This window comes from Lonchura striata, chromosome 36 (genome assembly GCF_050655825.1).
Source record: "Lonchura striata isolate lonStrDom1 chromosome 36, ASM5065582v1, whole genome shotgun sequence".
Classification (NCBI taxonomy): Eukaryota; Metazoa; Chordata; class Aves; order Passeriformes; family Estrildidae; genus Lonchura; species Lonchura striata.
Genome location: NC_140738.1, coordinates 1,004,561 through 1,024,415, shown reverse-complemented (window position 1 = coordinate 1,024,415; position 19,855 = coordinate 1,004,561). Strand labels below are relative to the sequence as shown.

The 19,855-nt window shown below is 48.9% G+C and overlaps 1 pseudogene; it reads right to left on the bottom strand.

The window, feature by feature from the left end:
* The window catches only part of LOC110483738 (uncharacterized), a 65,666-nt pseudogene extending 46,145 nt beyond the window's left edge, over positions 1-19,521 (bottom strand).
* Between the last annotated feature and the right edge of the window lie 334 nt (positions 19,522-19,855).

Sequence of the window (19,855 nt, the reverse complement as noted above, 5' to 3'; positions counted from 1 at the left end):
TGGTTTGGGGTCTCGTGTGGTGGTAAAGCTTCTCCTCCAACCCGTGCATCCAAAGAAATACTCTGCAGCCTCTTGTTGTTTGGTCTCAAGAGGATTTATTGCTAGTTATCTAACAGATTATGTTCTTGGGCTGCGGCCCTTTGATCAGCGGCCTGGGTAGAGACGCACACACTCCTGACACCCTGACTGTCCAGTGTCTTCTTCTCTCTACCAGCCCAGGGCTGCTGCTATCTTTTATGAGATATATTATGTATTACATGTTTACAGTTATTCCCCGATACCTACTACATATATTACCAAGTGCTTTTCTACTCTAAACCAACCTGTGAGTGCCAACATCACCAAGAACATGGAGGCAAGGAAGAAGAAGGAGGAAGAATGGGATCAGCCCACTTTCGTCCATCTTAGAACTTCTGACCCCCATGTACAATAGAAAACCCCGCCCCTGTACATGTGCTAAAACCCCTCTGTACAATACTAACAAAAATTTCCCCTCTACTTTGTAACTACTTTTACTATTCTATCTAACCTTTTGTGACTGCTTGTTCCACCTTCAAATTTGGTAATTCATTCCATGGTTCAAACACAAAATCACAGCTGTTTCCAGCTGTCTGCCAGGGTCAAAAATGCTTCTGACCAAGGCCTGGAACCTCTAAAAATATCTGAGGGACATTTTGAGTTCCCACAACCTGGGAGCCTTTGGCAGTCCCTGCCCTCAGTGGGGCCGTGTGATGCTCCAGGTCACTTTGAGTTTTGATCCTGACTCCTTGAGCAGCTTCTTCAGCCTTCTCTCAGTGCCTGAGGGTCCTGGACTCTGTCCCAAAACCACAGTGGGGATCATCAAAATACAGAAAGCCCTCACGGGTGCTTTGTCTTTATTCAATTGTCTGCAAGCCTCCAGGGCTTGTGCAGCTGACTGGAGTCAGTCTGGAGTTCTGTTAAGGAGGAAGATTTCCACGTGCACCTCATGACCTTTTATTCTTCAATCAAATGAGTGGGGTTTTTTATTTCCCAGTTTGGAGAAGAGCGGATAGAAGCATTCCCCAGGTGATCCTGACACTGAACTTCTCCAGAGGAGGTCTGGGCATGTACCAGAATGAGCCCCCTGAGGGCTGACCCTGTTTGGACAAGCTGCTCCTCACCCCCAGCCTCACCATGTCTGACATCGCCCACCTGGCACTGACATCCCTGTGCCCTGCAGCAGAACCTTGTCCCTGAGCTCTGCAGCTCCATGTCCCAGCCCATTGCACCGTGTCCCACCTACTCTCCTCAGGGCTCTGCCTGCACACAGGCCCAGGAGAAGTTTTCCTGTTGGGAAAGAAAGAATGCAAAAGCCTGAGCAGGTTTCCTGAACAACAAACCCCACTCAGGAGCCACCTGCTCAGTACAGGCTGCCTGGAGTGGTGTCACCTTTCTACAAGGGACAGTGTGACCAGAAATGATCTCTGAAAGCAAAATTCTCTAAGTCTCCCAGCTGAATTCTCTGTCCTGGCCCATTCCCTAGATCCATGTTGCAGATGGAAGCTGCTGGTGCCATCCTCACCTTTAACCTCTCTTTGGAACGCAAACAGATGTTCCCAGGTGCGTTAAACAGGATTTGCTCAATGTTTCTATAAATCTTTTGTGTTCCTCATGGAACAAAGGGGCCATTTTGGCACTGAGTGGGTGACGTGGAAGCAAGGAGTCAATTGTGACCCTGGGGTCCCATGGAACCAAAGGGCCATGGTGACACAGCATGGCCACGTGGATCCAGTGGTCCATTGTGACACTGTGGATCCAAGGAGACCATGGAGACACCCCCAGAACCTCATGGAACCAAGGAGTCCATAGTGGCCCAGCAGGGCTGCATGGAGCCAATGGTCCATGCTGACACTGCCCATCCAAGGAGGCTGTTTGGACACTGCGGAAGCTCATGGAGCGAGGTGGTCATTGTGACACTGAAGAACTTCATGACACCAAATATCCATGGGGACACAGCAGGGCATCATGGAACCCAGGAACTACTGTTGGCAGTGTGGAAACTCCTGGAACCAGGGGCTGTTGCGGCACTGCAGAACCAACACAGCTGCTGCACCTTGTCCCCTGCCCTGCACAGCTCCTTGGGAGGCACAGCAGGAGCAGCACCCTGAGAACCTTGGGAATGCCCCTCTGGGATCCATGGCACACACTCCTTGGGCATGGAATTACAGTTCCCAGCCAGGAAAAGATGTTCCTGCTCTTGAAGGCAAAGCTCTTGTGAAAGAGTCAAAAGCCAAGTGGAGCAAGATCCTACAGTGACATTCACTGCCAGCCTTCCTAACTTCACCCATGGTGGTTGGAGTTCATGGATTGGGAATGAAATCAGGGCAGGGTCTTTGGTGGGAGCTGCCCTGGGTCAAAGGGGACACTGAGAGAGAAACAGAGCAGGCAAAGGAAGGCAGGAGAGAAAGGAGGACACAAATACAATCAACTGAGAAGGTGTCATTCTGAAAAGCAAAACAGAACTGACTGAAAATTAATGGGACAGGAAGCAATAATTTTGAATGTTTTATTTACTTTCAAAATATATCCCATACACCCAGCTGCACACAATCATAATCCTACGCCCTTTACATTTGGATCCCACTTCTTCCAATTTCCCTCCTACCCCATCTCACCCTGGAGGTTGTGGAATTGGGTATTTTGTCATGGGTTATAGTTTTTTGAGGCGGAAACAAGCCATTTTGATGTGGTATTGAGCTCTTTTGGGGTAAGATTGAGGTGTTTTCAGTGAGGCTGAGTCATTTTGAGGTGACAGATCAATCCATCTTGTCTTCAGGAGTGCAAAGCTGTGGAGAACACAGCCTGAAATCCCCCAAGAACCCACAAATCCTTCAGAATATGTCCCCAGACTATAAATTTAATCTCAAATACCTGTTAAAGGGTTGGACTTTGGGAATATCTGAATAATTACTTTATTTTCAGTCCTATTTCAGGTGTTTTAATTGATAAAGACATATCTGAAGAACGTTAAGGCCAAACCAAAAAGATGACCAGTCAGGTGTCTTCCCAACATGGATCACAGCGAATGTGGGTCACCAGGCCTGTGCACAGCATGGGTCTTCCCATGGGGGATAAGGCTGGAGCAGTGTACAAAGCTCTTCATGCAGTTGGGGGACTCACCGGGCTTCCCTTACTAGTGCCTCCGTTGGTGTTTGGTCAAGTGAGAGCTCTGGCTGAAGCTCTTCCCACACCGGGGACACTCGTAGGGCCTCTCCCCAGTGTGGATGCGCCGGTGCTTGACAAGGGAGGAGTTGTACTTTAAGCCCTTCCCGCACTCGGGGCAGCGGAAGGGCCTCTCATCCATGTGAATCCGCTGATGGCAGAGGAGATTAGAGCTGGTCTTAAACTTTTTCTGACACTCAGGACACTCATAGGGCCTCTCCCCAGTGTGGATCATTTGGTGGATGATGAGGTTGGACCTCTGGCTGAAGCCCTTCCCACATTGCTCACACTTGGTGGTGGATCAGGTTGTTGCTCCTCCTGAAGCTCTTCCCACACTCCCCACACTCGTAGGCCCATTCCCCAGTGTGGATCATCCGGTGGTGGATCAGGTTGTTGCTCCTCCTGAAGCTCTTCCCACACTCCAAGCACTTGTAGGGCTTCTCCCCATCATGATGCTGCTCAGGCACCACCAGCTCCGAGCTCTGGCTGAATCTCTGCCCACCTTCCCGGCACAGAGTGGGACTTTCCTCCTCAGAACACCCTGGGCTGGCATTGCAGCCCCTCCTCCTGTGGCATCTCTGGGGCTTTTCCTCACTGTTGTATTACTGCACCATGGAGCTGCTCAAAATGGCCTCTTCCAAGAGGTTCTGCTGCGGAGATTTATCCTCCCTGGTCTTTATCTTCTTCTCTTTGTCTGGGGGAGGAAGGACAAGGAGTAGGTGGGATTTGCCTCCGTGCCAGATGGAATGGCAAGGAGATCTCCCACAGTGCGTCCCCAGCAGGAGGGCAACGGCAGTGGGGCTGTCCTGCAGCTGGGAGCCAGGCTGAGCTGGGAGATGGGGCAGGAGAGAGGGGGAAAGGGGCACTGACTTCCTCCTCACCTGCCTCGGTGTCCCAGGGCATCTTCCTTTTCCTTGCAACCTTCTCCTCCATCTGGTGAATGTTTGGGTATGGGAAATCCTGTTTTGGGAGGTAAACAAGGGATGAGCACAGTGAGTTTGTTACTGGTTGGAAGGCAAACCAGGGGGACAGTCTAAGCCAGAAGGACAATCGAATAAGATAATTAAGATCAAGGCAATGATGCAGAAACACTGGTTTAAACTCACAGAGTCAGGATATAACCTGACACCCCGCTGGTCAGGGTGGTGGTAGCAGTCTGATGAAATGGTGGCTGCAGTCCAGCTGGAGTGATGAATGTGATTCTGTCAAAGTGGCGATCCTGTAGAAGGGTCTGGTCTTCCTCTGAAGATCCAGTGGTGGTTATGGAGCTCTTGTCCTCTGGGAATGCAGTAGGCAAGGTGATCGTGGTGTTGCAAGGGTGAGATTATATCCAGGCAGGAATGCTTGGTTCCTCCCCCTGGGCGGAGCATCCCACAATGGGATGATGTAATTTTATCAGTGCTGCAGTGACACTCAATGGCCCATTAAGAGAAGATGGACCCTGGAGGGCGTTATCAGGGCTGAGCCATGGAAGAGATAAAGAACACTGCCCCACCTGTTGATAACAGTTTATGGAGATGGTGACTGAAAACACTTTTGGTTACATCTGACACTGTAACCTGAAACAGTGAGGCAATCCCTACTCGGGGTGGGGGGTGAACACCACCCCCCTTACCCAAACTGGCTCAGGTGTAAAACCCCCACCCTGGGAAGGCCACTCACACAGGGGACAATGTCACACTTGCCCTGCACCAGGGGAGATCTCTGTCCCTGTCACTCCCTTGCTTTCTCCCCTTCTCTCTTCCTTTCCATCTCTCTCTACCTCACATTTACTGGTCAGTAAAATTCACTTTGGATTTGGTGTTGTTAGCACCTTATTTGGGGCAGGGGCATCTCTCTAACAATTTTATTAACCAAACTGCATTACTTTGCACAGTGAGTTCAGGGCACTGTTGGCTGACCCCAAGTGTCTTTGACAACAGCCTGGTTCCCTCCTCTGCAGAGGTTCTGCTTCTTTCCGAAGGAACTCTTGGAAACTTCGATGCAGCTTCCTCTGAGCAACTTTTGGGAGAACTTATGAGGAAAGTGGAAGCTGTGGGTGGCCAGGGTAAAGAAAATATTTTGTTTTCCTGCTTTGAAAAGTCTGTTAAAATCACTGGAGGAAAGGGAACAAATGATACCAGCGAGACTGACAAGGATCATTCACCCCAAGGTGAGGAACACAAGGCTACTAAAGTCCTACAAGAAGCCCAGCTCAAGTTATTCCGAAATAACTCCTGAATTCACAAGATTGGGGGGAGAATCATTATTTTCTTCATCCCTGTCACCTTTGTGACAGCCACACAGACTGTTCCCTTCCTTTTAATAATCTGTACTGGGACAAATTTCAATGTTTTGTTTTTTGGAACCTGCCAGCATCTGAGCTGGAGCTGTGCTGGAACTCATGAAATTTGGAATTACCACAGAATTGCTTCTGTTGTTGGTCTATTAATATTTGGGATTTGTTTGTGTTTCCATCAGAAGTGACTTGTGGGAAGAGCAAAACTTCCTCAAGGCATTTTATAGAGGGTTAAATTTGATTTCTGCTGAATGTTTTGTCCAGTGCTCAGGGGATGCTCAAGGGGTCTTGGGTTTTGGTTTGGCCCTAATTTTCTTCTGATTTGTCTTTATCACTTAAAAACACCTGAAAAATGACTAAAAAGAGTATTGACCAGAGATGTCAAAAGTCCCACCATTTAAGAGGTATTTGAGGTGGAATTTACTGTTTGGGAACATATTCTGGAGGATTTGTGGGTTCTTGGGGGTTATCTGGGAGTATTCTCCATATTTTTGCGCTCTAAAAGCCAAGGTGGATTTGTCTGTCACCCGAAAATGACTCAATCCCACCTCAAAATGGCTGGTTCCCACCTCACTCCCATGCCAAAATTACTCAATTCCTCAGCCTCCAGGATGAGATGGGGTTGGAAGGTGATTGGGAGAAGTGAGATCCAAATTTGAGGGTGTGGGATCAGGATTGTGTGGGGACGGGTGGGTGTCATTTATTTTGATAATAAATAAAACTTTCAGGATTACTGATTTCTGTCCCATTCATTTTCTGTCAGTTCTGGTTTGCTTTTCAGAGTGCTGCCTTCTCAGCTGATTGTGTTTGTGTCCTCCTGTCCCTGACTGAAAAGCAAGATGTGTTCTATTTGCCATCTGTATGGCAGTTGTCCTGTGTTAAGTGGGCAGTTTTTCCTTATCTCTTCCACAGTCAATCCTCCCTCAGGGGAGACATCTGCTGATAATGGGCTATTGAATGTCACTGCATGACTGATAAGAACTGTAACATCCCATTGTGAGATGTTCCGCCCAGAGGGAGGAGCCAAGCATTCCTACCTGCATCTAGTCTTGAGATTCTGGCCCACCAACACAGCTTTTTCTGGGCTGGATTTCTCAGAGGAACAGCTGCCTCTTCCTCTTCAGAAGAAGACACCCATTCCTACAGGATCACTTCTCCAACAGAACCACACCTAACACTCCTGGAGGACTGCACCCACAGTTCCCATTGGACTCCAGCCAACACCCTGTCCAACAGGGAGTCACATTGTATTCTCACTCTGTCATTGTTGTTTTAGTTTACTGCATTGTTTATTTTATAGTTCTATTTTCTTCCCTAATAAAAAACTGTTATTCCTGCTCCCATATTTTTTTACCTGACAGGCCCCCTTAATTTCAAATTTATAACAATTCTGAAAGATTCTACATTTTTCCATTTCAGGGGAGGCTCCTGCCTTCCTTAGAAGACACCTGTCTTTCCAAACTAAAACACCTCCTTTCTCTCCTGCCTTCCTTTGCCTGCTCTGTTTCTCTCTCAGTGTCTCCTTTGACCCAGGGCAGCTCCCACCAAAGACCCTGTCCTGATTTCATTCCCAATCCATGAGCTACGACAACCATGGGTGAAGTTAGGAAGGCTGGCAGTGAAATGTCACTGTAGGATCCTGCTCTACTTGGCTTTTGGCTCCTTCATAAGAGCTTTTCCTTCAAGGGCAGGAACATCTTTTCCTGGCTGGGAACTGGAATTCCAGGCCCTGGGAGTGTGTGCCATGGATCCCAGAGGTGCATTCCCGAGGCTCCCAGGGTGCTGCTCCTGCTGTGCCTCCCAAGGAGCTGTGCAGGACAGGGGACAAGGTGCAGCAGCTGTGTTGGTGCTGCAGTGCCACAACAGCCCCTGGTTCCAGGAGTTTCCACACTGCCAACAGTAGTTCCTGGGTTCCATGATGCCCTGCTGTGTCCCCATGGATATTTGGTGTCATGAAGTTCTTCAGTATCACAATTACTTACCTCGTCCCATGAGCTTCTGCAGTGTCCAAACGGCCTCCTTGGATGGGCAGTGTCACCATGGACCATTGGCTCCATGCAGCCCCACTGGGTCACCATGGACTCCTTGGTTCCATGAGGTTCTGGGGGTGTCTCCATGGTCTCCTTGGATTCACAGTGTCACAATGGGCCACTGGATCCACATGGCCCTGCTGTGTCACCATGGCCCCTTGGTTCCATGGGACCCCAGCGTCACAATTGACTTATTGCTTCCACGTCACCCACTCAGTGCCAAAATGGCCCCTTCGTTCCATGGGGAGCACAAAAGATTTATAGAAAGATTGAGAAAATCCTGCTTAACACAGCTGCAAACATCTATTTGCCTTCCAAAGAGAGGTTAAAGGTGAGGATGGCACCAGCAGCTTCCATCTGCAACAGAGATCCAGGGAAAGGGCTGGGACAGAGAATTCAGCTGGGAGACTCAGACAATTCTGATTCCAGAGGTCATTTCTGGTCACACTGTGCCTTGTAGAAAGGTGACACCATTCCAGGCAGCCTGTACTGAGCAGGTGGTTCCTGAGTGGGGTTTGTTGTTCAGGAAACCTGCTCAGGCTTTTCCGTTCTTTCTTTCCCAAGAGGAAAACTTCTCCTGGGCCTGTGTGCAGGCAGAGCCCTGAGGAGAGCAGGTGGGACACGGTGCAATGGGCTGGGACATGGAGCTGCAGAGCTCAGGGACAAGGTTCTGCTGCAGGGCACAGGGATGTCAGTGCCAGGTGGGCGATGTCATACATGGTGAGGCTGGGGGTGAGGAGCAGCTTGTCCAAACAGGGTCAGCCCTCACGGGGCTCATTCTTCTACATGTCTAGACCTCCTAAGGAGAACTTCAGTGTCAAGATCACCTGGGGAATGCTTCTATCCGCTCTTCTCCAAACTGGGAAATAAAAAACCCCACTAATTTGATTGAAGAATAAAAGGTCATGACGTGCACTTGGAAATCTTCCTCCTTAACAGAACTGCAGACTGACTCCAATCAGCTGCACAAGCCCTGGAGATTTGCAGACCATTGAATGAAGACAAAGCGCCCCTGAGGGCTTTCTGTATTTTGATGATCCCCACCGTGGTTTTGGGACTGAGTCCGGAACACTCAGGCACTGAGAGAAGGCTGAAGAAGCTGCTCAAGGAGTCAGAAGCAAAATTCCAAGTCCCTTGGAGCATCACTGGGCTCCACTGAGGGCAGGGACTGCCAAAGGCTCTCAGGTTGTGGGAACTCAAAATGTCTCTCAGACATTTTTAGAGGTTCCAGGCCTTGGTCAGAGACAGTCTAGACCCCAGCAGGCAGCTGGGAACAATTGTGATTTTTAGTTTGAACCATGGAATGAATTACCAACCTTTGAGGTGGAACAAGCAGTCACAAAGGGTTAGATAGTATAGTAAAAGTAGTTAGAAAGCAGAGGGGAATTTTTTTTTAGTATTGTACAGGGGGGTTTTAACACTTGTACAGGGGGGTTTTTACTTTGTACATGGGGGTCAGAAGTTCTAAGATGGACGAAAGTGGGCTGATCCTGTTCTTCCTCCTTCTTCCTTGCCTCCATGTTCTTGGTGATGTTGGCACTCACAGGTTGGTTTAGAGTAGAAAAGCACTTTGTAATATAGGTAAGTAGGTATCGGGGAATAACTGTAAACATGTTATAGGTAATATATCTTATAAAAAATAGCAGCAGCCCTGGGCGGGGGAGAGAAGAAGAAGACACCAGACAGTCAGGGTGTCAGGAGCATGTGCTTCTCTGCCTGGGCTGCTGACCAAAGGGCCGCAGCCCGAGAACCTAATCTGTTAGATAACTAGCAATAAATTGTCTTGAGACCGAACAAGAAGAGGCTGCGGAGTTTTTCTTTGGGAACACAGGTTGGAGGAGAAGCTTTACCACCATATGAGACCCCAAACCAAACTCGGGGTTCTCACATCTGGCGTCCCTGTGCAGGCATCAGCAAGAAGAACGAAAAGAAATATCAAGTAACCTCCAACCTTCATCAGCGGAGAAGAAAAAAAAAAAGAAGAGCAGAGCACACACACTCGCTGCATATTCCAAGAAGAGAGGGAGCAGACAGCTCGAGATAAGAACCTGACCTTCACCGAAACAACTCGTCTCGGGGAATTTCCAGGGAGGAGACGACCCAGAAGCGCGCCTGGGATCTCTCACCTGTGACCTGCTGGATGGTGATCAGTGCCATCTCCAGACTGACCTCGGGCCGACACAGCTTTTGGTGAGAACGGTCAAAATTAAGAACATGGGGGGGGAATTCTCCCAAGAGGAAAAAGAAATAGTATCTGCCTTCCAGGGCATCATCTCTGCCCATCCGGTGGAGATTGCTCAAAAGGAGCTGAAAGATTTATTATTATGGGTGAGGTGTAACTTCCCACACTCAGATCCAGATTTATTGTATGAGCCAAATTTTTGGCAGGAAATTAATAAGCAATTATATTATCAGGCTATAAAAAATTATAAGCTTGCTGCAAAACTTTTATCTTCAGCAAGAACAGTTTTAGAGTCACTCTCACAACGCGGCAGCTCAAGCCAGGCAGCTACGGCTCCTGGTGACAAACAGAGCGGGGGACAGTCCAGCCAGCAGCTTGGGACATCCCCTCTCACCACAGACACAGGACAGGCAGGATTGCTTCCTGTGGAACATCAGGGAAATGATACCCCATCGCGTCCCGTGTCCCCGGGTTCTCACTGTTCCTCAGTTTCCCAAGAGTCCCTAAGCTCCTCCGATGCAGAAATTCCCCAGACAGAGGCAGGCGAGCCAGGCACAGCCGCGACCCTCAGTGGGAGGAAGGCATTGCCCAAATCCAAACCCACGGTGGGGCGGCAGCGGCGGCGGCAGCAGCTCCGGTGGGGGAGGATGCGAACGTGAGTGCAGAGCAGGGGGAGGAGGGAGAGGAAAGCGCCTCCACATCTGCGCGGGCTGGGAGTTCAAAACAGCCCACGCAGAAAGTGAGGCCGGGGGGAGCGGCGGGGGCGGGACGGATCGGGGCGAAAGCGGGGGATGCGAGTGCGGCGGTGGTACGCTCGGAGCGCCCGGGGACGCGTTCGGTGTCGAGAATCCGTGAGGCCACAGAAGTGGCCGCCCAAAGGGCGTGGGAACTTAGCTCCCTGACCGCGGCAGCCAGGGCTGCTGAGGAAGCGGCAGAGGGACAGCGGGAGGCGTTCCTCGCTGCAGCTCAGGCGGCGGGCACGTGTGCGAAGGTCGAGCAAAACCCGACAGCCACGGGTGGAGGGGATTTCTCACATTTTGAACGCGCGGGACGGGCACACAGGGGGCGGAGCCGGCGTGCGCAGGCTGTGGGTGCTGGCATGGAGCCAGGGCAAAGTGAGACGGAGACATCGGGGCTGGAATGGGAACAGGAGGGTGGATACGTCAGTCTTGGGGGAGACGGCAGTGGCTCTGATTCAGAGGCGGTGCGGGGCAGAGAGAGGCCAAAGCATAGCCAGGTTCGAAGCAGGAGCGTTCACTCCCCTGAGATGACGCAGGCAGGGATGGAGGGTGGCCAGGAGGTAAACATTCCTCAGGGCACCGTTCCGTCACAGTTCCCATGGCAACAGACAGCCCAAGCCCATGGCCAACCCCTGTCGGCTTCTGACATGACCAAATTTGAACAGTTATTACAACAAGAGTCAGTTTCACCAACTGCAGGGATTGCAAACGTGAATCAGTTATTAGGAGAAATGCTCAAAGGTTTATCGGGAATTAGTGCGGGATTTGCAAATGTAAATCAGTTGACAGAAGAGATGCTCAAATGTTTATCGAAGTGCAGATTGAAGAGCAGAGTGCGGTTCTGACCTCAGCTGGTCAGGCGGCAGCGCCATCTAGCGGCGGAACCACAACATTGCAACAGGCTTCGCAGAACTCGGCCGGTCAAGGCACTGCGCCACCCAGTGGTGGGACTGTGACATTGCAGGACTTTTTTCCAGTTTCTTATAAGAAAAACTCCAGGGTGAAAAAGGTCACATCTGCACGGCAGCAGGAACCTCCACTGACACCGGAACAGTGCGGGACTCAGGACACTTCTGCTGAGGCGCAGCAACGGGAGGAAACAATACGCATCACCGCTTCGGAGGGTGTCCCATCTTGGACAATTCCAAAATCAAGGTCTGCCAAACTTTCGGGGCACGGAGAGTCAATTTTAATATCAAAGGGGGTTGTTGAATTTCTTTTACAATATTTAAGCACAGCCTTGGAGTGACAGCCAGAACTGTTGGTTCATCTTCCAAAAATTTTCCAAATAATGCAAGGCAGTCGTGTGTTCTCCTCCACAGCAGATGCTTCACTTTTCTCCAGAGACTTCCAGCCTTCATCTTCGCAGATGCTGCAGACACCGTTAGTATCGGTGAGTGCTGCTGCACCAGAGCTGCAGCCACAACAGATGACTCCACTCTACAGGCAAGTACCCACTGAATTTACAGCTTTGCAGAGCGCAAAAGTGGACTGGCAGGACATTCAAGCAGAGTTGGAGAAAGAGAAAGGTTTATTGCAGGGCTCGGGAAACATAATAATGCCGGTGAGCTATGACGCTCAGGGCCAAAACCCGAGATGGGAACGCCTGGACCGTGGAGCAATCAAAGATTTAGCTAAGGCCATTAGGGACAATGGGTTGTCATCACCATATTTCAAGCAGATGTTAAAAAGCATTTTTGGCATGTATGATTTAACACCATACGATCCTAAATATCTTGCAACATCAGTTCTTACAGACACCCAAGCTCTTGTGTGGCAGAAGGTGTGGAGGAGATCCCTGGAGGAGCTGAGAGCCAGATACCAGGGCGGGCCGAATGCGAACCTCACCATGGCGCAGCTTGCTGGTGATCCTCCTGAGGACGATCCAACTCAACAGGCAGTGAGACTCCTGCATCACGTGCTCAGCGACATCAAAGAGGCAGCATGGAGGGCGATTCTTCAGATTGCTCCAGTGGGGGTCCAGGACACCATCTACACCGAGATCAAACAGGGTCCTTTGGAGCCGTTTTCTTCATTCGTGGATCGTCTTTCTCAGGCGGTGGAGCGGCAGGTGACCGAGGAGGGAGCAAAACCACACCTGGTCAAAAGCCTCGTGTTCTCCAATGCCAATCCAGAGTGCAGATGGATCATCAGAATGATGCGCACCAGGCCACCTTGGCAGACATGATCAAGGCTTGCAGCAAGGTGGGGACACCACAACATGTTGCTTCCATCATGGAGGAACACTTGGGGGATCAAATTGAAAAACGTGTTAGGGAAGCTCTTGCAAATTATACAAAGGGCAACTCCAATGCAGAGAGACAGTGCTTTGGGTGTGGGGCAAAAGGACATATTAAAAGGAACTTCCCACAACTTGCAAAGCCCAACAAACCACCAGACCTTTGCCCTCGATGCAGGAGAGGGAAACATCTCACAAGTGAGTGTCACTCACAGACAGATATGGATGGGAAACTTCTTCCTATTCCGGGAAACGGGAAAAAGCGCGAATCAACGCTAGCGCTCTCAGACACAAATCCTGGCAGTGACACAGAACCAGCAGGGACAATCCTCGGGGAGCAACAAACAGAACCCCTCAGCAGAGCAATCTCCAAAATCCCCAGCGACCCAGACTTGGTACCACCCGGATTCCAATGCATCTTGGCAACCTCCAAATTGACGTGTCTTTTGGACAATAGCCATGCAGTGATACCTACAGGTGTCACAGGGACTTCTTGGAAAAGGCAGGACTTTTTAATAATGGCCAGGGACAGGAGCAGTATCCTTGGACTTGTTGTTTATCCATCTTTGATTTCAGCAAACCATAATGAGGAGTTGATGGTCACGGCAAAAGCCTTGCGACCACCTCTGACAATTCCACAAAACACACCGATTGCTCGAGCCATGGCTTTGCCATCTCATCCAGAAAGGCAAGCCATGCCGGTGTTCAACAAACGGGACTCTTTTCCTGGTGATCAAGCAGAGGTGCATGCATCTTGGGTGAAACATTTGAGCCGGGATCGGCCCATTGTTACTTGTCAGTTGACTTGTAACGAGAAGACAATTGCTATTACAGGGATGCTTGACACAGGAGCGGATGTTACAGTTATTTCATACATTTTTTGGCCTCGGGAATGGGACTTGGTTGCACCTTTGGGTTCTCTCACAGGCATAGGGGGGAGTTCCCTATGCATGCAGAGTGAGAATGCAATTGTTGTCACAGGCCCAGGAAAAAAGACAGCAGTTATCCGTCCTTTCATCGTGCAAAAGCCCATCACAGTATGGGGAAGGGACCTTTTGGCACAATGGGGACTGAAATTAGAATTGGATTTTTAACAGGGGTCACTGTGGCACTTTGAAACTGACCTGGAAAACAAATGATCCTGTTTGGGTGGATCAGTGGCCCCTAGAGCGGAAAAAATTGAGTGCATTGAAAAAGTTGGTCCAGGAACAGCTGCAGAAGGGACACATCAAACCAACAGACAGCCCATGGAATTCCCCAGTGTTTGTCATTCACAAGAAAACTTCAGGGTCTTGGAGACTGCTTCATGATCTCAGGAAAATCAACGAGGTCATCAGGACATGGGGCCACTGCAGCTTGGGCTTCCATCTCTCTCGATGATCCAGAGGGACTGGTCGCTTGTGATCATTGATCTCAAGGACTGTTTTTTCAGCATTCCACTTCATCCAGATGATGCTTCACGCTTTGCATTTTCTGTCCCAAGCATCAACAGAGAAGAACCTTTGCAGAGATACCACTGGACGGTTCTTCCTCAGGGACTCAAAAACTCTCCAAGCATTTGCCAATGGTACGTGGCCCAAGCCTTGCATCCAGCACGAGAAAAACATCCAAAAGCAAAAATTATCCATTATATGGATGATTTGCTCATTGCAGCACCAACAAAACAAGAGGTGCAAGAAATTCGTGACTGTATGATTGCGCAGGTGCAAAAAGCAGGACTGGAAATTAGTACACCAAAAATACAGGAAATTGCACCTTGGAAATACCTGGGGTGGAAGATCATGAAACAAACAATAAGGCCACAGAAATTGAAAGTCAACACAAAGGTCACCAATCTCCAGGACTTGCAACAGCTTTTGGGGGAGATCAACTGGATGAGACCGATCCTGGGAATCACCAATGATGACATCTCGTCGTTGCTTGATCTTTTGAGAGGGGACAATAACATCAAATCTCCCAGAACTCTGACGCCTGAAGCAAAAAAGGATATTGAAAAGATCACAGACATGATTCAGCAGAGACAAGCACATCGCTTTGTAGAATCATTGCCTTTTCATTTAGCAGTGTTGGGGGAAACAGCACAGTTATATGGGTTGATTTTCCAATGGGATTTGTCTCAAATGGACCCTCTTTTGTTGATAGAGTGGGTTTTCTTAGCTTACAGGCCCTCAAAAACAATTCTTACGGATCTAGAAATGGTAGCACAGATTATCATTAAGGCGAGAACCAGGTTGTTGACAATGTCAGGCAGAGATTTCTCAGTTATTCATGTTCCTTTGAAAAAAGTATATTTTGAATGGGCGATGCAGAAATCACAGGATTTTGCAATTGCTTTGTTAGGTTATCCAGGAATTTGTACAGTTCATTTTCCAGCTCACAGGATGCTGAATGCGAAAGTAAGTCTCAGAGAAAAGCCAAAAATAAGCCAGGAACCAGTGGATGGGGTGACAGTGTTCACCGATGGTTCAGGAAAAACTCATAAATCAGTAGTTACATGGCAAAATTCAAAAACAGGGGAGTGGGAATAAGACATAAGAATGGTACAGGGTTCGCCACAAATTGTGGAATTGGCAGCAGTTGTCAGGGTTTTTCAATTGTTTCAGGAACCTCTCAATCTGGTCACAGATTCAGCATATGTTGCAAATGTGGTCAAACGGTTGGAGGGGTCACTTTTGAAACACACTGACAATGAAATTTTATATTCATATCTGTCATGCATGAGAACAATTTTGGAAAATAGAGAACACAAATATTTTGTTACACATATCAGGGCACACTCATCACTCCCAGGGTTCTTAGCAGAGGGAAATGCTCAAGCAGACAGACTCACAATGACCATATCTCAGACATTGCCGGATATTTTTGAGCAGGCAAAATTGAGCCATGCATTTTTCCATCAGAATGCACAGGCACTGATGGAATCCTTTCGCCTCTCCAAAAGTCAGGCGAGGGAGATCATCAATGCTTGTCCAGACTGTCAGCTTGTGCAGCCTCCTGCGTCTACAGGAGTTGTCAATCCAAGGGGATTGCAGAGTCTTCAGCTCTAGCAGGCTGATGTTACAAAATACCCATCTTTTGGGAGGCTCAAAAATATCCATGTTTCAGTTGACACATTTTCAGGGGCAATTTTTGCATCATTACATACAGGGGAAACCGTAGAACATGCCTGCAGACACTTTTTGCAAGCTTTCGCATCACTCGGGGTGCCACAAGAAATAAAAACAGATAATGGTCCGACTTATACAGGCATAGTGCTTGACAAATTTCTGAAAAAATGGGGAGTGAAGCACATTTTTGGTATTCCTTATTCTCCCTCAAGTCAAGCAATCATTGAAAGAACACATCACACCCTGAAATCCCTTTTGGATAAACAGAAAAGGGGAGAGGCAGGTTCAACACCTTATATGCGGCTGAACAAAGCTCTGTATGTATTGAATTTTTTAAATGGTTCTTTCTCAGAGCCCACACCACCAATTGTTAGGCATTTTACAAACAGTACACAAGCAAAGTTTAGGGAAAATCCTTTGGTTTTGATCAGAAACCCGGAATCAGGACAAATTGAAGGTCCATTTACATTAATAACTTGGGGCAAGGGTTTCGCTTGTGTTTCCACAGAGCGAGGACCGAAGTGGGTGTCAGTGAGGCACGTGAAACCTTTTCGGGTGCAGACGCAGGTGGACACAGACCCGAGAAGCAAAGAAGAGAGCACGCAGACGGAGGCAGACAAGGACGCTGCAGACGTCTCGTCAGACAATAATTAATTATTCAGAGACTTGGGGTTTTTCGGGGAAATTAAGTGTCATTTGAATATTGCTGCATTGCAGGGTTTTTCACAAAGGTTGGGGACATGGACATGGAGTTTAGACAGGCAGTGTTCATGTGTCTCATTCTCTTGTCCGTTGCTTTGGACAATGAGACAGACTTTCCCATTAAACAACCAAGGGAAAATGTGTGGGAAACTTTGGCAAAGGCAGCGGGTCTGGACAGTATTTGTCTGACTCATTTAAAGCCAGGGAAACCATTTTCAACATGTTTGGTAGGTGTGCCAGTGAAGGAGTGGCCAATTCCAAAAAATATCCCTCTAAAGGTTTTAAAAACCTTTTCAGATCCTATGGAAGGATGGCATGTTTGGACACCATACCTTCCTGTGGCTCACCTGGAACCTCCAGAGCTAGACATTTTTGGGTCAACAAAAATGAAATATTGCATCAAATTTGATCCAGTGGGAGTGGCAAAGACAGATAATCATACAATAGATGTCACTCCAAATCAATCTTTTTATAAAAATGCATCATCCTGGTGCAATTACACCAAGGTGACAAGCAAAGCATCCCTTCAACACCCAGCCACTTTACCAAAGGGAGTGTTTCTGATTTGCGGGGACAGAGTTTGTCCTGCTATCCCTGCAAAAGTCAAGGGCAGTCCATGCAGCATTGGGGAACTCTCATTGATTGCACCTGATTTGAAAACTTTAAAGGAGCAGACACGCAGGGAAAAAAGATCCCTTGATCAATATAGTCCGAATTGTGATGATGATGTTTATACCTGGGACAAGGCTCGGAGAATTGCAGTTGCAATTTTCTCGCCCCAAACAGCATCGGGGGTGGCCTTGACACAATTGGACCACATAGCTTGCTGGTTGAGTAAACACAGTTGTGCCATTTCGTCTGCACTGAGTGACATGTTAACAAACATCAGCAGTGCAAGACAGGCAGTGCTTCAAAACAGGGCGGCAACTGATTATTTGCTGCTGTCACATGGGCACGGATGTGAAGAATTTGAGGGGATGTGCTGCATGAACTTGTCAGATCATTCAAAATCCATTCATGAAAATATAAAACAAATAGAAAGTAGTATCACCAAGCTGAAAAAAGTAACAGGGTCCTGGTGGGATGATTTCTTTAACCTTTTTGATCTCTCACCAGTGTGGAATGAAATTTTGAAAGTAATATCATATATTCTTATAGGGCTTGTAGTTCTTCTGCTTGTCATGCCATGCATTTTCATGTGTATTCGAAGGGCCTTGAACAAAGTAGCAAAGCAGGTGTTTTTGGTTCAAACAGGGAGGGGAGATGTGGGAACTCAAAATGTCTCTCAGACATTTTTAGAGGTTCCAGGCCGTGGTCAGACACAGTCTGGACCCCAGCAGGCAGCTGGATTTAGCTGTGATTTCGAGTTTGAACCATGGAATGAATTACCAACTTTGAAGGTAGAACAAGCAGTCACAAAGTGCTAGATAGTATAGTAAATGTAGTCACAAAGTAGAGGGAAATATTTTTTGGTAGTGTACAGGGGGGTTTTAGTGCATGTACAGGGGGGTTTTTACTTTGTACATGGGGGTGAGAAGTTCTAAGATGGAGGAAAGTGGGCTGAACCCATCCTTCTTCTTTCTTCTTCCTTACCTCCATGTTCTTGGTGATGTTGGCACTCACAGATTGGTTTAGAATAGAAAAACACTTGGTAACGTAGGTAATAGGTATTGGGGAATAATTGTAAACATGTTATACGTAATATATCTTATAAAAGATAGCAGCAGCCCTGGGCGGGGAGAGAGGAGAAGACACCAGACAGTCAGGGTGTCAGGAGTGTGTGCCTCTCTGCCTGGGCCGCTGACCAAAGGGCCGCAGACCGAGAACTTAATCTGTTAGATAACTAGCAATAAAACATCTTGAGACCGAACAAGAAGAGACTGTGGAGTTTTCCTTTGGGAACGCGGGTTGGAGGAGAAGCTCTACCACCACACGAGAACCCCAGCCAAACCTGGGGTTCCCACAAAGAAGGGTGAGATCAAACTCCTGCCTCTTAGCAACAGGGGCACTCCACACAGAATGTGTCCCTAAATCCTAATTTCCCCCTCAAACTCCTATGAAATGGTGACACTTCAGATATTTTTGATCAGTTTCTTTAATTTAACCCTGTTTTGGCTGTGTTTGAAGAATAAAGATGAATCAGAGGAAAATTAGGGCCAAACCAAAAGGAGAAGCAACCAGGTCTGTTCCCAACATGGATCACAGGGAATGTGATCCATGGGCACCAGACCTATGCCCAATGTGAGTCCTGCAGTGGGGGATGGAGCTGGAGCAGAGCACGAAGCTCTTCCTGCAGGCGGGACACTCTTGGGGCTTCCATTACTGGTGCCTCTGTTGGTGTCTGGTCAAGTGAGAGCTCTGGGTGAAGCTCTTCCCACACTGGGGACACCCGTAGGGCCTCTCCCCAGCGTGGATGCGCCGGTGCCTGACAAGGGAGGAGTTGTGCTTGAATCCCTTCCCACAGTCAGGGCAGAGGAAGGGCCTCTCATCTGTATGAGCTCGATAGTGCAAGAGGAGATAGGAGTGAGTCTGAAACCCCTTCCCACACTTGGAACACTCGTAGGGTCGCTCCCCAGTGTGGATCTTCTGGTGGACAATCAGGGCACCACACTGCCTGAAGCTCTTCCCACACTCCCTACACTCATAGGGCCTTTCCCCAGTGTGGATCCTCTTGTGGCTGCTCAGGTGGGAGATCCGCCTGAAGCTCATCCCACATTCCCCACACTCGTAGGGCCTCTCCCCAGTGTGAATCCTCTTGTGCTGGATCATATTGGAATTTGACAAAAAGCTCTTCCCACATTCCTCACACTCATAGGGCTTCTCCCCAGTGTGGATCCTCTGGTGCTGGATCAGGTTGGAGTTTGACCTGAAGCTCTTCCTGCACTCCGAGCACTTATGGGGCTTCTCCTCATCATGAAGCTGCTCAGGGACCACCAGCCCTGAGCTCTGGCTGAAGCTCTGTCCACCTTCCTGGACCAGAGTGCATCTTTCCTCCTCAGATCCCCTCGATCTGCGTTTGCAGCCCCTCCTCGTGCAGCTCCCATTGGGTTCCTGCACCATGGAACCACTCAAAACAGCGTCTTCCACAAGGTTCTGCCATGGGGATTTGTCCTCTCTGCTCTCCACCCTCAGCACCTCATCTGCGGGAGGAAGGACAAGGAGAGGATGGGATTTGCCTCTGTGCCAGAGGGAAGGGCAGGGAGATCCCCCCAGTGTGTCCCCAGCAGGAGGGCACCGGCAGCGGGGCTGTCCTGCAGCTGGGGGCCAGGCTGGGCTGGGAGATGGAGCAGGAGAGAGGAAGAAAGGGGCACTGACTTCCTCCTCACCCGCCTCGGTGTCCCAGGGCTCCTTCCTCTTCCTCGCAGCCTCCTTCTCCATTTCGTGAAGGTTTTGG